The sequence below is a fragment of the Callorhinus ursinus genome, unplaced genomic scaffold, assembly GCF_003265705.2.
Source record: "Callorhinus ursinus isolate GAN/ISIS: 27379988/994484 unplaced genomic scaffold, GSC_fseal_2.0 scaffold18, whole genome shotgun sequence".
Classification (NCBI taxonomy): domain Eukaryota; kingdom Metazoa; phylum Chordata; class Mammalia; order Carnivora; family Otariidae; genus Callorhinus; species Callorhinus ursinus.
In genome coordinates this window covers 25,204,105-25,222,142 of record NW_027397080.1, presented here as the reverse complement: position 1 = coordinate 25,222,142, position 18,038 = coordinate 25,204,105, and the positions used below count along the sequence as shown (strand labels likewise).

Here is an 18,038-nt window from a genome sequence, read left to right as displayed (position 1 = left end):
TTGTGATCCTGAGTGGGTCTCTCCAGGCCAAACCCCCGGTGACTCAAGAGACCTCTCCAAGGGGCCTCCCAGCTCCCACATTACGAAGAGAGAGTGACCCGCTCTGACTGGATGCTGGGCTGGGGGTGCCTCTCCCATTAGATTGGGAGAGGGTCAGTACATTTCTGCCACTTCTCCAGGTCTGTGGTCACCAGAAACACACAGACCCAGGTGACTGAAGGTGGTTGACTACGTCTGTCCACGGACAAGCACGTCCTGGGGGTCTGCCCCAGCCCCTTGCCCTGCCCCAGAGATGTGGCTCCACAGGACTGGGTTCCTGATGAGAAAATGCAGGCTGTGCTATGGAAACAGACCGGTCCCAGACCCTCAGACCCTTCTCACACATAGGCTCAGAACAGGAGAAAGGGGTCCAGGGACCACCTTCAGGGCAGCCACCACACCAGAGTCATTAACCCTTCTGCTTAGTGAGCTATGGGTCTAGCTCGTCTTGTACCAGTCCAGTGAAGTGGTTATTTTCATGCCCATTTTATGGATGGGGAAACTGAGTCTCAAGGAAAGTCACTTGACTAAGACCACCCCGGACAAGTGGCAAGCCCATTCTTTCCCCCAGCACCCTGCCGCCTCTCTATTCAACTCCCGGCGTAACTCATACTGACTTGAAACTGGCTGTTGACACAAGTCTGCAGTACTGGGTGAGCATCCTGAGGGAAAGGAGGGAACAGGGTTTTGTTTTGCTTTGTCTTAAATCTGAGGCCCCAGTGCCCAGCTCAAGGCCTGGAACTTAACGGGTTTGTTGAATACCCTGATAATATCTGTCATCTTCCCTACTCCAGGCAGGTTCTGCCTCCCCATGGCAGTCCAGGCAGCATTCATTGAGCACCTACTATATCCCAGCACTCTATTCATGTCACACTTGATACAGATCATCCCATGGTCTGTATCCCTGGCCCTGTGATCTCTCAATGACTATTCATATCCCCATTTTACAGATGGGGAAACTGAGGCTCAGGGGCAGAGTTGGCGTTCGAAGCCAGAGGTACAGGTCTCTCATGCACTATCTCCCCTGAGCCTGGGGACCTTGCCTGGGGCCTGGCTGACTTGGGGGTCCACCCCAGAGACAGAATGCGGCTGGTGGGGGTGGTGAGGGTTCTCTTTGGGGTCCTGGGAACCCTGCCATGGCCCCCAACTTCACATCCACGTGTGCATGCAGCTGCGTGAAGGTCTCTGAGCAAGGATGTGTGGGCACCTTGCATGAGAGTGAGTGCGGGCGCTGAGCAGGGCTGCACGGGCATAGGTGAGTGTGTAGGAATGCATGCATGCCTGTGTCCGTCTGTCCTGCCCTGGTGCAAGGGCGCGGGGTCGAGGAGGAAGGCGCCAGCCTCTGCAGATACTGTATACGCAGGCATGCACGCTGTTACGATCCTCATAATAGCCCTGGAAACCGGGGCTTAGGGAGGTGGGGGGGCTTGCTGTCTGCATGTGTGTGCAGGTATGTGTGTCTGCGCCTGGGTGCATGGGGGGCGGAGGGGGGCGGGAGGGCTGCCTACTGTTCCAACCCTGTAATAGAGCCTCCCCGGCTTGCCAGGCCTGGAGGAGCAGGCCGTAATCATTGTTTTGCCTAGGGGCTTCACCTCATGTCACAGCCTGAAAATGTGCCTTGGGGCCAGTCTGAGAGACCACCCCCCTCCCCCGCCGGGGTCCTGACCCCAGGCTGATCCCTGTGGGGGTGGATCTCTGGGCCCTGCTCTGCCTTCCTCACCTTCAAACTGCCTGCCTGCCTCTGTCTTCAAACCATGAACCCCCCAAGGGAAAGGGGCAGGGACTCCTCCAGCCAACTGGGGGCCTTTTCCAGGTATGGAATGTATGCCCTCTGATCAGAGTAGAGACATTCCCAGGGCGGAGGCCAGGCCTTCCTCCATCAGCCCGGGGCCGCCTCCCCCAGGCCCCCCCCCAAGCCTCACAGACACTGCCCCGTTCAGCCCTAACCCCCAAATCATTGTCTTTGGTTCCAGTCGCCTCCCACCTGAGCCTGAGAGGGGAGCCAGGGCAGTAGGGACAAGAGTGTCTGGGATGGGACTTGCTTCCCCCCACCCCTGCCCACCCTTCCCCAGCCCTGTCATCTCCGCTTTCTTCTCTTATCAGAAACCACCAAAAACACTCAATCAGTTGAGCATCCGACTCTTGGTTTCGGCTCAGGTCATGATCTCAGAGTCATGAGCTCGAGCTCCATGTCACGTCGGGCTCTGCTCTGGGATTGAGCCTGCTTAAGATTCTCTCGCTCCCTCTGCCCCTCCCCCACGCCCCCTCTCAAATACATACATACATTCATAAAATCTAAAAAAAAAAAAGCCCACAAAACCAGACATGGAAACTCCTGGCCTTCTGATCCCCACACCTCCCCCTGCCCCACCCTGTCTCCCCCATCCTGGCGCCCAGTGTCCATGACCCGCCACTTCTGTTCCAAGGAAGACCCAGGAGGGAGCAGAACTGGCACCAGCAAGGCCAGCATCCAAACCCCTCTAAGTGCTAGGCCCTCTCCTGGTGCCAGTCCCTGCACCTGCCCCTTTCTGCCCAGGATGCCCAAGTGGGGTGGGGGTGGGTGGGGGTGGGTGGGGGTGGTGCCCGGGGCATTGCCCGTAAAGATAAGGACATCTGAAGGCAGACACCGCCAGATCAAAGTCTGGGGCGGGAGGGGTGGGGGTGAGACCGACCAGGGGAAGTGACTTGTCCCTAATCAAGGAGGAAGTTGTGCGGCTTCCCACTTTCCTTTCCTTGTCAGGGCTTGGAGAGACACCAGGCTGACCCCAGCAGAGAAGGGAAACTGAGGCCCAGGGGGAAAGGCTAGTCCAGGCTCCTAGAGCCGGGCCTGGCGGGGTCCCTCCCAATCCTGGCCTGCTGAGCACAGGCCTGGCTCAGAGGCCAGTCTGTGCCCTTTACTCATCGAGGACCTGGCTGCACCTCAGTTTCCCCACATGAACAATGGAGGTTATCAGGAGTGAATTCATTTTATTATATGTGATAAGGACACAGACAACACAGCCAGCCCGGCGCCCGGAGCGCAGGAGGCGCTTCATAGAGCGCTGCCTCCCTTCCCGTCTGAAGTCCTCCTCCCCGAGGGCCCTGGGCCCCACTGCCCCAGCGTCTTTGCCGGGAGAGCCTTACTTCCCCCATGCAGACCTCAGACGTCCACCCCCACGTCCCCCACTGTGTCCCCAGATGGGAACCCTGGGGCCCCCCCCCCCCCCCCCCAGGGAAGTAGAGCTTCGTCCTCCCGCCTGCCACCACCTTCCTGGTGCTCCGCAGGGAGGGCCCCGGGCTGCCGGGCCTGCTGACTCAGCGCCTGGAGCTGGGCCTTGCTTAGCAACAGGCACCCGCCTCGGGCAAACAAGGCCACAGGCAGCCACACCCCCACCACAGGAATGCAGCGGCATTCCTGGGGGGTGCCGTGGCACTGCGCCCACAACTGGGGGGGGCAGGTGGGCACCTTCCTCTGCCACCTAGGCACCAGCAGGGAAGGGGCCTCACACCGGGGCCCTGGGGTCCCACAGCCGCTCAGGCCCTGGGGCCACCCTGCGGGGTCCCAGCCCACAGCCAGGGCCTGGCATCCCGAGGAAGAGAAGGCAGGAATGAGGTCCGGAGGCTCTGACATCTTCCCAAGCTGTGTGACCTGGGCCAGGCCTCCCTGAGCCTCAGTTTCCTCCTCTGTCACGTGGGCAGGAAAGAATAGCAGCCTTCTGGCAGGACTGCCGTGAGGACTGGTAGAAAGAATGCAGGTCTGGAGCTTAGCACCCGCCTGCCTCACCGCAGGGACTCAGGAAAGGGGACCCTGAGTTACCAAGCCCGCATCCCCACCACAGAGTGAGGGAGGTCTTCTGACTCTGGGGGGGCCTACAGGGAGATCAAAGCCCAGAGAGGGATTTGTACCTCCCTGAGGCCACACAGCAGGGCTACGCCTGAGGGCCCAAACTGCCCAGTGTGCTGTTCCCCCAGTCCTCTCTGCCCACCCATGCTCCCTTCTCTCCTGGGCAGGTCTGAGTCCCCAGACCCCACTGCTCACGGGGGCCCAGGGCCCCCAGCGCTCCCCTCAGGGGGCCGGGGGAAGGGACTTCCCACAGGAGGCCCTCTCTCTCCTGGGTCTGTCCCTGCAGCTGGTGTCTCATCTTCCTCTCTGTCCAGTGTGCTCTTCTGTCTCTGCAAGAGGCCGCAGGACAGGGGTGTCTTGAGCACAGAGGAGGCTTGTTCATGGAAAAAGCCCCGAGTGGGAGCCGGGTTACCTGGATTCACACCCTGGTTCTGCCTCTGACTTTCTCTGTGACCTGGGACCAGTCCCTTGCCTTCCCTCGCCTTTGCTTTGCCTACCGTCGGCTACCTTGCCAGGGCCTGTGAGGACTACCCAAGATCAGGAAGAGCCCAGCACATAGTAGGGAGTCCCATGGGAGCGCCTCCAGCCAGAATCCCTGGCCTCCCACAGCCTCCTGTAATCCCCCTAGATCTGCCAGCCTTTGATACTCCTGTCCGGGCTGAGCTGGGGCTCTGAATAGGAAGCTGAGGGCTCAGGGGCTGTGGGGAAGCAGGCAGGAGCAGAGCCTGCCAGGCCGGCCCATGGGAGGGGGCTGCGGGCCCCTCGCCATTCACCACTAAGCCTGGATCCGGACTCCTTTGTGCTGAGAACAAAACCCAGGGGATCAGCTGTTCTCAGACCTGCCTCTCTCAGCTCCGGAAGGGACCGGAGTCTGGGCCTGAGGGTGGACTGTGCCCCCTCCATGGGCCCAGGAATGCAGGGGGGGGGTGGCCCCACACCCAGAAGCTCCCCACTACCTCGGGGTGTGGGGCTGTGGTGGGTGAACAAACCTGGGTTCAAATCCTGCATCTTGTGACACTTGGGTAAGGGTATGAGCTCCTCTGAGCCTCAGTTTCATGATCTGTAAAGTGGGCATTATAATGGCCCCGGCCTTGTGGAGACTGAGGATTTGCTAAATGATGCTTGGCAGGGCCCAGGGCCCAGCAGGTGTTCTAGAAACGGAAGCTGCTATTAAAGTACTTTTCTTCTTGCCCAGGTACATGGGGGTATAAGCCAGATCAAATCTTGGCTCTGAGTGCAAAATATACGTGGAGGGGGGGAGGAGATGATGGGGGGCTCTGAGCAAGCCTGGCCAGGCCCTAGATCCACACACCTGCCTACTCTGCCTCCCAGAGCACCCTCCAGAATGCCCAGGGCACACGGCTCCCTCCCAGCCAAGTGCCCTGGGCCTGGGGCTGCAGGCACCGGGGATGGGTCCTTAGAGAGGAAGGGTGGGGGGACTCTGAGCATCTGGGGGATGCCGGGCCCCTGCCGACTGGGCCCCAAGGTAAAGTCAAGCCTGAGCCTGTCCCTTCTCAGGCTTCCTTCTGGCCCTCAGCCCCAGGCCTCACGGTGACCAGTTGCTCCCAGCCTGGAATGGTCAAAATGCTCTGGCAGGGGCAGCCCCCTGAGGTGTAGCTGAGAGAGGCCTTGGGGGCTCTTCCTGCTCCGGGGGGGTCTCTCTCGGGACCCTCAGGCCTGAGCCGCTGTCAGGGGACAAGGCTGTGTCGGAGGTGGCTGGGGGCGGGCCCCAGGCAGTCATTACTCGGGTTCCCCAGGCAGGGGGCCAGGAGGCCCGTGGTCACACTTTGCCTGGGGCCTGGGCTCCGGCCAGCCATCGGCAGCCGAGATTGTTGGTTCCGTTTTATTTTAAATAAGAACTTTGAGTGGAAACATGTGTCTCTCCTTCTCCCCCCTCCCTCTCTTTCTCCCCCCAATTCATTCTCAAGTATTTCTCTTTTTGTGTGTGTCTCCTCTTCTGTTTTACCCTCTCCCAGTCTTCTGTTTCTATCTCTTTCTCTCTCTCTCGCTTTCTCTCCAGCTGTCAGGGGTCTGGAGTGGGACCTGACTTCCTCCCCCGGGGTAAGGCCCAGGCCCCGGGTATCCCATGGCTCCCTGCCCAAAGGAATCCCCAGTGGGCGCCCTGGCCCCATGCAGCCGTTCTGCCCCCAGGGAGGGCTAAGAGTCTCCTCCAGGGGAGAGGGGGTTTGAGCAGCCGAGGCTCCGGAACCCAAATCCTCCACCCTCCTCTCCTCCTTCCTAAGCCCCAGCGTCTGCCAGATCTGCCCCTCTTGTATCTATGTCTTATACTGGGCATCTAGGAAATAATTTTGCAGCGAAAACAAGTTTTCAACCACTGATCTGGTCCAAACCTCCCATTTGGCAGCCAGAGCGGCCGGTGTCAAGAGGGACAGTGACTTGTCCAAGGCAACACGGACAACCAGGAGCAAAGCTGGACAGACCTAGGTCCCCACTTTTTAGGCAGCATTACCTACACATCAGGAAGAGGAGTGCCCCACCCCCGGACTCACAGTCACTGCACTGCTCAGGCCCCAGGTCTTCCAGAAGGGTGGTCTGCTTCCTAGGGGGTGAGAGACCTCCCCTGAGGGGTCACCAGCACAAGGGACCCCCCCCTAGGAAATGGCAGGCCTTGGCTGGTCACCCCTTCCCTCCAGGATGGCCCTGTTACTGGGCTCCCACCTTCCAGCCCCTTCTGCCACTCACCAGGTAGCAGAGAGATGAACATCCAGACACTGGGTCCATGTCCCAGCTCAGCCTGAGTCCTTGTGTGACTGTGGACATGACCTTTCCCCTTGCTGGCCTCAGTTTCCCCATCTTTGTAGCAGAAGGCTTGTTTTAGTCACTAGGCACCATTTTACCCTTATATTTTATCGTGTTCTCGTCTCTTTTCATGGAAAGAACCTTCTGGAACACCTGTTCCGGTATGCAGTTTTCCCTCCCAAAGTGGGAAGGACCCTTCCCCACATGACCAGCTCCCTTTAACCTCCAGGCTCACCATTCTCTGGGTGCAAATGCCTTAGATGCCACGAGCAAGAGGAGACATGCAGAGTGGGGACTGTCACCATACCTGGCACCCCTTGTCAAAGGAGTGCCCCTTTGGGTGCCTAGGGTCCTGCCAGAGCTCAGGTAGGAACAGGAGGAGCTGCCTGGGTGGCAGAGGGGAATTTCTCTCCTCTCCCAAGGTGCCAGGAGGTCAGCCAGGGTAAATGAGGGGGATTAGCCAGCCGGGGGCAGGTGAGCCTGTCTTTTCAGATTTGGGCAAACTCTGTCATCACCACTGGGCAACTCAGGAATCCCTGCCCAGGAGCCCTGGGCGGGAAAGGGATGAGGGACTGGCCCCCCCACCGCTGATGCTCCTTTCTGCCCCCTGGGACCCCACCCACATGCCCCAGCCAGGCGCCGAGAGGTACGACCTCCCACAGTCCCCACTATGACCTCCCACAGTCCCCACCGGTCTTTCGGATCTCCTCACCTCTGGGTTGGAAACGTGGAAATGACTCATTCTACAGATGAGGGGGAAACTGAGGCACCGCGGGGAAGGGAAGTGCCTCTGTTGTACAGACCTAGTGGTGAGCTGGAGCGGGTTCCTACCGCCTCAGGGAGAGGGGCTTGTTCAGTTCTCGTGAATTCTGCGAGCCCCATTTCATTGTCACCTTGAAGTCAGCTGTGGCTGGAAGTATCGGTACCACAGCAATGGGCAAGTGACACAAACCAAGGTTTTGTGTTTTATTTTTGTTTGTTTTGTATTTTCCTTTCAGACAGTGGGTGGTTAAACATTTCCCAGCGCACCACTGACTGAAGGCCACAGTTTTTATGTTTCTAGAAGGGTCCCTAGCTTAGAAAGTTGGAAGAGCTCCACCAGACCACGCCCTTGTCTCCAGATCTGTCACTGATCTGAGGCTGACTCCAAAGCCAAAGAAATGCCTTCCTTCCCTCAGGATGCCAAGAGTTAGCTCCTTTCTACTCCACCATAATAACATCCTGTCCAGGGCAGTGGACAGTCCTGGCTGTCCTATGGGGCAGGGATTAAAGCCACTGCAGGGTTCAGAGTGCCTGGCCAGCCCTCCCTGCCCTCTGACCCCACGCAATCAATTCCATAAATATTTACCAAGCTCCTCGCTTAACCTCCCGGGGCCTGTTTCTTCAGCTGGGGGGGGGGGGAAGGCTCATCAGCCTAAAGGTGTCCATCCGTTCCTTCAGCCAGGGGCCCCCATGTGCCAGTCTGGTGGCATCTTGGAAAGATTTCTGCTCAGAGTCCTGGGCTCACGGGCTTCTGGGGTCACCCTGCGCCCCGGCCTTCCCATCTCTACCTTGACACCGTCTGTAAAGTCTCCTTCTAACCTCTCCCCACCTCGGGGCCGTCGCGGGACCCCAGGGGAGGCCCTTGGTGAGAGAACTCTGGGAAATGCAAACATGGCCATCAGGGGACTAGCCAGGCTGGGGGCACAAAGGATCAGCAGTGGCTCACACCCCGGAGACAAAACACACCCGTGTGATTCACGCCAACAGTGGTCCCTGTTTCTGTTTACTTGAATGTAGAGTTCAGAAAGCAGGGAGGTGTGGGAGACTCAGACAGGACTTCCTGATGGGGTAATAAATAACACAGTAACAGCTAATGTTTGATGAGTACTCACTGTGTGCTGGGGCCTGTGCTGAGCACACGATTGATCTCATTCAATCCTTTCAAAAAAACTCCCGAGGCAGGGACTCCGACGATACCCATTTTGTAGATAACAACACCAGAGCCCAGAGCAGGGGAAGGGACCTGACCGAGGTCACTCGGGCATTCAAAAATATTCATGGATGGGGAGTTACCGTTTCATGGGGACAGAGCTTCCGTTTAGGAGGATGGAAAAGTTCTGCCAAAGGATGGTGGTGACAGTTGCACCACAATGTGAATAAAAATGGTTATAATGGTCAATTTTATGTTATGTATATTTTACCATGATAAAAAAGTAATTGAAAAAGTTGCTATTGATCCCTAACTATGTTCTAGGCACTGCTGTGCTGGAGCCCGTGGACAGCAGTAAATAAAGCAATTATCTCTGCCTTCATGGAGCTGACATTCTAGAACCTTCTGTGGATGGAAGGATAGACGATGGCAGTGTTCCATATCTGCTCTGTGCAATGTGACGGCCACCAGCCACAAGCAGCTACTGAGCCCTTGAAATGTGGCTAATGCCCCTGGGGAAGTGGCTTCAATTTTATTTCATTTAAATTAATTTAAATTTAAATAGGCACCTGTGACTGGTGCTGAACTAGACGGTGCCGTTCTAGAAGGTTAGTCACATGACGGAGGAACCTAACCTACCTGTCTTACTCAAGCTTTCACTGCTTGAATTCCAGCAGCGTGGGCCTCCTGTGTCAGAATGGCCGGGGAAGCATGCTACAAATTCAGATCCTCAGGTTCCACCTCAAAGTCACTGAATCAGAAGCTCAGAGGATGGGGCCCAGGAGTCTGTATTTTTGTCAGAGTCCAGGACAATTCCAACGCACAGTAGTTCCAGTTTGAGACCCACTGCCCTTCTTGTTCAAGACTCCCAGCTGGGGCAAGTTTGACAGGTCTGAGCCTCTTGGGCAGGGGCCAGGCCTGCTTAGGGGACCAGGCCCGTGCACAGCTCAGGGCTTCCCCAACCCAGCTAACCCAGCCTTGCGGATAACTAGTCCTGGCTACCAGCTGAGATTCCCTACCACTGTTCCCTGCAAAGAAAAGAGGTGGCTTTTCTATACTGTGTGCAGAGGGGCTGGGGTCGGCTCCCGAGCTCCTTGTCTCGTGTCCCACGGTCAGCCAGCTCACGGCTCTGGCCCTAGCCAGTGGGCAGCAGGAAAGAGAGAGACTTGGCCTGGCACCCCACCCTGCAGACCAGCCTGGCCCAGCAAGGGAAGGAAGGAAGCAACGGCAAGCCAGGCCAGCGACCAGTGGGGACAGAGGTGGAGGGTGACGCAGGCCTCAGGAATTTGAAAGCAAACATTTAGCCAATGAAGGAAGAGGCTGCTGTGGGTCGCTGAGCCAGGGCGGGGCCCAGTTCCCTCCTTCCCAGGGCAGAGGGGTGAGTCCCAGCCCTGCTGACAGTGGCCTCTGGCTGAAACCAGTGCCTGGAGGGTTTCCACTCCAGTGGGATGGGAAGGCCTTTGTGGGGGCTGTAGGGACCCCGTGGGCTCTGCCCAGACACCGGAGCATCCTGGCTGGAGTGAGGAGAGGAGGCCACAGAAAGAGCAGGGAGCACTGGGAATACCCAAGAGGACGCTCAGTAGCAACATTTTGCTCACCGAGCGTTTATTGAGCACCCATGGCATACCAAGAATTCAGAGACAAAGGCACTGCCCGACTAGGGAAAGAGGCAGATGCAGGGGAAGATAATACTGACAGAAGCCCAGGAGCTTGTGAGCCCTCGGCAGAGGAAGTCAGAGAAGGCTTCCAGGAGGAGGTGTTACCTAAGCTGAGCCCTGAAGGACAAATTCTGCCAGGGCAGAACAGAACCTTATCAATATCTCACCCCTCCCTCTCCTAAGGCCAGCAGTCAGTGAGTGGGTAAGTGAGGAAGTGACCAGCAGATATGTGGAATGAAAGAAGGAAGGAAGGAAGGAAGGAAGGAACAATGTGAAGTCTGAAGTCTCAGGGTCCAGACGGCAAAATCCATCTTCCCACCCTCGGCTATTAACTCCCTCTCTCTTTTTTTTTTAAGACTTTATTTATTCATTTGAGACACAGAGATGCAGAGAGAGAGCGCGCATGAGCAGGAGGAGAGGCAGAGGGAGAGGCAGAGGGAGAGGGAGAAGCAGGCTCCCCGCTGAGCCAGGAGCCGGACGTGGGGCTCGATTCCCAGGACCCTGGGATCAGGACCTGAGTCAAAGGCAGACGCTCAACCATCTGAGCCACCCAGGCGCTCGTATTAACTCTCTTTATAGCACCCGGGCTCTACTCCCGCTTATATCCAGAGACTGAGCCAGCCTGCATGGGTTCAAGTCCCAACTCAGTCACTTACAAGCTGTGTGACTTTGAGTATGTTACTTAACTTCTCTGTGCCTGGGGGTCCGTTCTCCATAAAATGGCAGTAACAATACTACTTCATAAAGTTTCTGTGAAGACTGCGTGCGTTCAGACGAGTAGGGTGCTTAGAACAATGTCGGGCGTGGAGTGAGTGGTATCAGTGTTCGCTAATACGGTGCGGGCACTGGCTTACTCATTCACTCATTCACTCACTTATTCATTCACAGATTCATCCCTCTGTCCGATCCACCACTCACTCTCACACTCCTCCCTCTCCCTGTTGCTTGCTGAGCCCTCCCCAAGCCCAGGTCCTCTCCTGCCCGCCTTCCCAGCCCCACTCTGCCAGTCCTAGATGCTGCCCACCACACTGCTAATTACTGTAAAACTTGCATTAATTCCCCCCCAAACTCAAAACAAACAAGAAGAAGCTATCTGGAGCAGGGGTGACGTGCTACCACCAGAACCAGGGTATGGGCACAAAGCCTCCGGCATGGGCTCCTGGATAAGGGGCCCTCCCCGGGAGCTGCCCCAGCGATGGCCGGATTCTTCCAAATCCCAGCCTCGCCCACTCGGCACCCACATCTCAGGCCCCGTGAACGCCAGGAGCCCCGGACCCGGTCCTCAAGCCAGCTCTGCCGGAGCCAGGAGCCCATCGCTGCCGGAGCTGGAACCCGTCTCACAAGTGAACAATCAGAGAGCGTGCTGATTAATGTTAGGTGGGCAAGCAGAAGATTCCCCAGCTTCCTTCTTTCTCACGGGCCCCGGAAGAACAGGTCATGCTGGGGAAGAGTCTGTAAAGAACATTTCCTGATCACCTCCAGCATGCCGGGTTCCCTGCTCGGCACTTTCTATATTTTGACAGCACGACGTAGGGGGCATGACCACTTCATCATCACCGAGGGAAGTGAGCTCAGAGAAGGAAGGAGACTTGCCCAAGGCTACGCAGCCAGAAACTCTGGTCCTAGAAATCAAACCTCTACTGAGACTGGGGCTCCAGGCCTTGATGAAGCCTGAGGTGTTGGTGGGGAGTGGGCACCGCCAGGGGTCCTGACACACCCGCCCACCCCAGGGATGAGCAAAGTTGGCATCTGGGGAGCCGGAGAGGGGCTGGGTCTGGGCAGGAGGGAGAGAAGGGGAGTGAGAGAGCAGGGCCAGGTGCCCAGCAGGAACAACAGTACGGGGCGGGTAACGGGAGCCTGGCCAGGTCTGGGATCTTGGGCAGGCCCTCCTGGGCCCTGGAAGCAGCAGGCTCATCCTGTAGAGCTGCCAGGCCGATACCAGCCTCGATCCGCCAACTCAGCGATTATATTGGCCGTTTCCTGGAAGATTGCAGACGCAGTGGAGGAGTCCAGAAGGGAGGCACCTGTTTGGGAAAAGGGGGTGTGGGCACCCCGTCCTGCGCTGCCGCGGCTCCCCCCGCCAGCCCGCGGGTATTTGCCCCCGGGGGCCCCCCCAGGCCCCCCCCCCCCCCGCATGCGTGGACCCCAGAGCCACTGGATCGGGCTGTCAGAGAGGGCTGCGGGGGCTGCATCCAGGTGCCACCCGGGCCTTGAGTGACCTGTGCTGCCGGCCACTACCTCGGCCAAGCCGTACAGCCTCCGGGGGCCCGTCCACACCCGCCTTCTACAGCGCCTTGTTTCGTTCGCCCCACCCTGGAAGGGGCAGGCACAGACGGGTGTGAAGACAAGACTGATGTGACACTATTTGGTGTCCTCCTTCTTTGGAGAATGTCAGTGCCGCTCTGCCATGGGTCACAGCTTTAGGGGCACTAAAGGCCTCCATGGGATGAGGTGCAAGGCATTCCACTGCCTAGCTGGGCAGAAGACTTCACCTGGAATCCAGAAGAAGGGCTGGGTCGGGAGCACCCCCTGCCCCCTCCACCGCGCCGCCCCCCCGGCCTGGGCGAGTACCGGGGATGGGGCAGGGAGCCCAGCAGGGCCCGTCACACACTTGTCACGCCTCCTAGGCGATAACAGGATCGGGGCTCAGCCGCTGCAAACTGCATCATCCCCACACCCAAGCCAGGCATGAACAAACAGAGGGAGGGCTGAGGCATCAGGAGGGACAGGCAGAGGGGCCCAAGCCTGGTCAGGAAGGAGAGAGGGTCTGTAGGCATCTCGGCATCATCACTTCACCGTCGGCCCACCTCCCGGAGCTGCCGCAAGAACCGTGGCTGGTGGATGGGTATGGGCTTCCTGAGCTGGGAATGGCTGCAGAGCTGGGAGGAGGTGGTTGTTCCAGTAAAGGGCTTCGGGGAGTAAGCTCGGGGTCAGGTGGGCTTGGGTTCAAAGAGGCTCTGCCTCTTGTTTGGCTGTGTGACCTCAGGCAAGTCACTTCTCCTCTCTGAGCCCTAGTTTCCTCCTTTGTAAAATGTGGATGCTACAAACAGAACCTGCTCAGAGGGGTGTGACAGTGGTTAAAGGAGGTGATCAATGCTGACCAAGTGGCAAACAACATTCAGTACTTGGTGGTGGTGATTTTTATTGTCCTTGTCCCATTATGTAGCCAAGAACTTGGCATAGAGCCTGGGACGTCACAGGCCCAAGGGGGTAGTCTCCAGAGCCTCTGGGGATAAGCATCTTTCTCAGTCATAGGAATCCTGCCTTGCCCTTCTCCTCACTTCCGGGCAGTCTCAGAGGGAAGGGGCTCTGGACTCTGTGCGGACACACGCTCGGGCATGTATTCAAGACACCTTCAGCTGCCCTGGGTGCCCGGCCTGTGCGGGGATCCCTGAAGGAGTCAGAAAGCACTGACTGTCCACTGGGAGTAGGGAGACGGCCACAAGCCCCGTGATGTTGATGCCCGGGAGGCGGGGCTGTGAGGGAAGGAAGGGGCTCCGCACCCAGCCCTGGAGTCAGCCTGCTGGCTTCCAGGAGGAGGTGGCCGCGATCAACCACCGTCGTCTTGCTCGTCAGACCCCTTCCTCTCAGAGTCGAGACCGGGTCTGGGCACGGGCTCTTGTTTTCCGGAGGCTGTGCCCTCCCTTGCCCCCTGCCCGGCCCGCCGCCCCGTGCCCTTACCCACCCGCACAGCTAAGCTTCGGGAGGGCTCATCCCCCGGGGCCGGGAGGAGTAGGCGGGGCGCCCCCCTCTGGACCCCCTCGTCCCAGCCCGGGGCTCTGCTGCCCCCTAGTGTCAGGACTGAGGAGGACGCTGCGCCCACTAGGGGGAACCAGTTCGGGGACAGCAATTACCATAAACAATAAAATGACGACGACGACAATGATGATGATGATGACATTCATCACTTTACAGTTTGTAAAGCGCCTTCTCAGTCAATCACAGGCTGCACGGAGTAGGTTGCAGGATACTGGCCTGAGATCAGAACCTGAGTCGGGTTCCAACTGGCTATGTGACCTTGGACAAGTGTCACCTCTCCGAGCCTCAGAGTCCTCCTGTGTAGAATGGGGGACAAAATAGGGCTGTTGTAAGGATTTGGTGACCTAATGTCGGGTGTACGGGTTGTGCTGGGAACAATACCATTGTCGTTATCATCATAACACGTGCCCACTCGGCTGGCCCTGCATCACCTCCCCTTTGAATAATGCTTTTCGCAAACTCTTTTTTTAAGGTGTCCCCTTCTTTAATTGGCACTGCTTTTTAAAAGTCCTTTATTTAGGGGCGCCTGGGTGGCTCAGCTATTAAGCGTCTGCCTTTGGCTCAGGTCATGATCCCAGGGTCCTGGGATCGAGCCCCGTATCGGGCTCCTGCTCAGCCAGGAGCCTGCTTCTCCCTCTCCTGCTCTCCCTGCTTGTGTTTCCTCTCTCGCTGTGTTTCTCTCTGTGTCAAATAAATAAATAAAATCCAAAAAAAAAAAAGAAAGAAAAAGCCTTTTAAAAAATAATAAAGTTCTTTATTTATTTAAGTAATCTCTACACTCCATGTGGGACTCGACCTCATGACCCCAAGATCAAGAGTCACGTGCTCTTCCCACTGTGCCAGCCCGGCGCCCCTAATCTTTACTGTTATTCCCATTTAACAGATGAGGGGATTGAGGCTCAGAAAGGGGAAGTCATTCGCCTAGAGCCTCCTGGCTCATAAGTGGTAAAGCCGGACTCAGAGCCAGATTGGTCTGACTCCAATCCCAGTGCTCACTCCCCACACCCTTCTTTGGAAACCCCCGTTTCCTTATGGCCTCATCTGAACAAGCAGGCACAGCCTCTGCCCCCTTCAGCCTTTTTCTCCACCTTCTCCTACAACCCCAAGCCCAGCTGCTGCCCCCTTCCCTCCTTCCTGACCAGGTCCCCAGCCCTCAGGGCGGCTCATGAGCGGAGAGCTTGAGAGTGTCTTCCAAAGGTCATCCTGTCCATCCCCCTGCACCCCGCCCAAGCAGATGACTGTTCATCCTGTTCTTCATGCTGCTCAGGGAAGGAGATTCCATAAATCCACTTCCTCTACCCGCCCAGCGGTAGCAGTTCCCACAGTCGGGAAGTTCTACCATCAGTCTCACCAGAGTCCCTCCTGCTGCCACATCAGCCCATTGCCTTTTGTTCTTTCCCCCCAGGATTGTCAGAAACACAATCTGGGGAGGACCCTTGAGGCCTGGAGAGAGGAACTCTGGAATGGGGAAGGGTCACTCAGGGACAGGAAGTAAGAGCTGGGCCCAGGTTCAAACCCAGGGCAGGGCGGCAAGAGTGGCCGAGCTGGTCTCCTGATGCGCAGGGCAGCCTCAGCCCAGGTGGGGCAGCCTCGCCTGTGACTGAGGGCACCGAGACCCACCCCCTGCCCACTGGCACCGTGTGGCTCATGCGCCCAGCATGGGAACTGAGGAACAGAGCAGTCTGAGGGCATGTGAGGCGCTCAGGCTCAGGGGCCACCTGGATGGGTGCAAATCCCCTCAAACCCCTCAAGAAACATTTGCTGAGCTTCTCCCCTGTGCCAAGCACCGCATTCAGCACTGAGGCCAAAGCCAAAGGTCCCTGCCCCATGGAGCTCACAGCCCAATGTGGAGGTGACAGGAAGCAAGTCAATAAATGATAAACAAGACATCCAGAGTGGCAGGAGGGAAGGTGGGGAGGCCACATATGTGAGAGTGATCCGGGAGGTCTCCCGAGGAGGTGGCATTTGGGTCAAGACTAGGATCACAAGAAGGAGCCAGACCTGAAAATCTGACAGGAGAACACCCCAGGAAGAGTGAATGGTCTGGGCACAAGCCCTGAGGTTGGGATGAGCTTGGCATCTAAAGACCCACTGGAAAGCCAGCCAGGGCAGCAAGCCTGTATGGGACTCCAGTGTATGGACGCACACACTGCCTTTCTCTCTGAATGTCTGTTTTCTTAGCTGTGAAATGGGTTCAACAATACACGATTAATATGGAGATGGACATACAGTCCTCATATCAGGGCGTAAGTGGTCATTAAATACTTGATATTCTTTTTCTTTTCTTAAAGAGAGACAGTGCATGAGCAGGTGGGGAGGGGCAGAGGGAGAGAAAGGATCCCAAGCGGGCTCCACACTCATCGTGGAGCCCGATGCGGGGCTCCATCCCACAACCCCAAGACCATGACCCGAGCCAAAATCAAGAGCCAGACGCTTAACTGATTGAGCCACCCAGGTGTCCCTAAATACTTGATATTCTGTCATTGCTCTATTAACAGGTCCATCAGTGGTATACTTCAGGTTGTAATTTCAACACCATCCCCCAGCCCCAAACTACCCCCACCACGCACACAGGACTGCCCAACTACGTAATGGGTTATGGAATGGTTTTAGGCCTTGTCCAAGTGCACTGCACTTCACAGTTTATAAAGCACCCCCTCCCACCCTTCCACTGCCCTGCAGAGCGGATTGTTGAGGAACTCCTTGGAGGCGTCCATGGCAAAGGGTCCGGCAGCACCTGGCCCACAGCAGATGCTCAGAGAAGGTCAGGTGCAGGTCCTCCCCCTGCCGCCCCCACCATGAACTTTCAAATTCCAAAGGCCTTTCTTACCAAAAGTTCTTCATCTGAAAAAAGGGTTCAGTTTCCAGCCACACAGATCCTTAAGCCCGGATGGTTCTGGCTTACAGCTAAACTGTTGGAATCAGATGGCAACCCTCCATCAAAACCCAGAAAAAATATGGGAGTAAGGGTCCTTGGGCCCTCCCACACGGAAGCGGAGCAGGAGTAGGCCAAGGCCAAGGTCAGGTCAAGGGCTCAAGCCTCTGGACTCCTCTCTTCCTGACTGGAAAGAGCTCCTTGTTCCCAGAGGAGGGCAAATCCTGGGTCTCTGCTCTGCTGCACCCTTGTCCTGACACCTCCATGTCAGCCCTCAAGATGTAGCTTGAGTGGCGCTGCGTCCAGGAAGCCTGTCCCGGTTTCCAGCAAGAGCTAGCTGCTGCCTTATTTGCCCATCCACAGCCCCAGGGTTTCTCCTACTGGGACAAAGCTTCTGTTGAAGTTTAACTCACATACATCAAGGTTACGGATCTTACATGTGCAGCTCAATGAACTGTCCCCAAGAGAGCAGCCTGTGCAAAGGGCGTCCTCAGACTCCTCCCCCACCGGTTACTACTCTTGCCCTGAGGTAGCCCCACCCTGACCTCTACCCCCTCAGTGAGCTCTGCCTGCTTTCCTACTTTATGTGAATACAATTATCTGAGAAGCCCTCTTTGTGTCTGGCTTCTCACACATTGTGTCTATAGATTGCGTCCTTAAACGTACTTGCCGATGCTTTATTCTCCTTACTGTATGGTGTTCCCCGTGGGAATAGACCACACTTTATCCATTTTGCCACTGATGAGCATTTGGGTCGTTTTTAGTATTTTGGTCATTAACGAATAGGACTGCTATGAACATTCTAGTTCTTGTCTTTCAGGGCACGCATGCACACATTTCTGTTGGGTATATACCCCAAGAAAGAAGTGGATTTGTTGGGTCACTGGGTAGGCATGTACTCAGCCTTAGCAGATGCAGCCAAACTGTGTTTCCAAAGTCATTGTGCCCGTTTGAACCCTGCCGACTGTACAGGAGAGGTCCTGCTGCCCCCCACCCTCACCGACTCTTGAGTCTATCTGGGAGCTGTGCGTCCCATCACTTGTCTGTCTCACCTGTTACAGAGAGTGGATGCTTCTGTGCCCCACCTGCTATAGGAGACACAGATGAGAGAGGAGAATGAAGGGGATCAGAAAGAAAGAGAGAGACAGAGAGGCAGAGAGAGAGAGAAGAAGGAAGGAAGGAAGGAAGGGAGGGAGGGAGGGAGGAAGGGAG

At 57.0% G+C, this 18,038-nt stretch overlaps 1 protein-coding gene across 1 annotated transcript in view; it reads right to left on the bottom strand.

Moving 5' to 3' along the window:
- Positions 1–13,905: 13,905 nt before the first annotated feature.
- ARHGEF19 (Rho guanine nucleotide exchange factor 19) overlaps positions 13,906–18,038 on the bottom strand; it is a 21,569-nt gene continuing 17,436 nt past the window's right edge. Inside the window, exon 18 of the mRNA XM_025856548.2 lies at positions 13,906–14,247. The gene's annotated coding sequence lies outside the window, so the exon portion shown is untranslated. The remainder of the gene's footprint in view (positions 14,248–18,038) is intronic.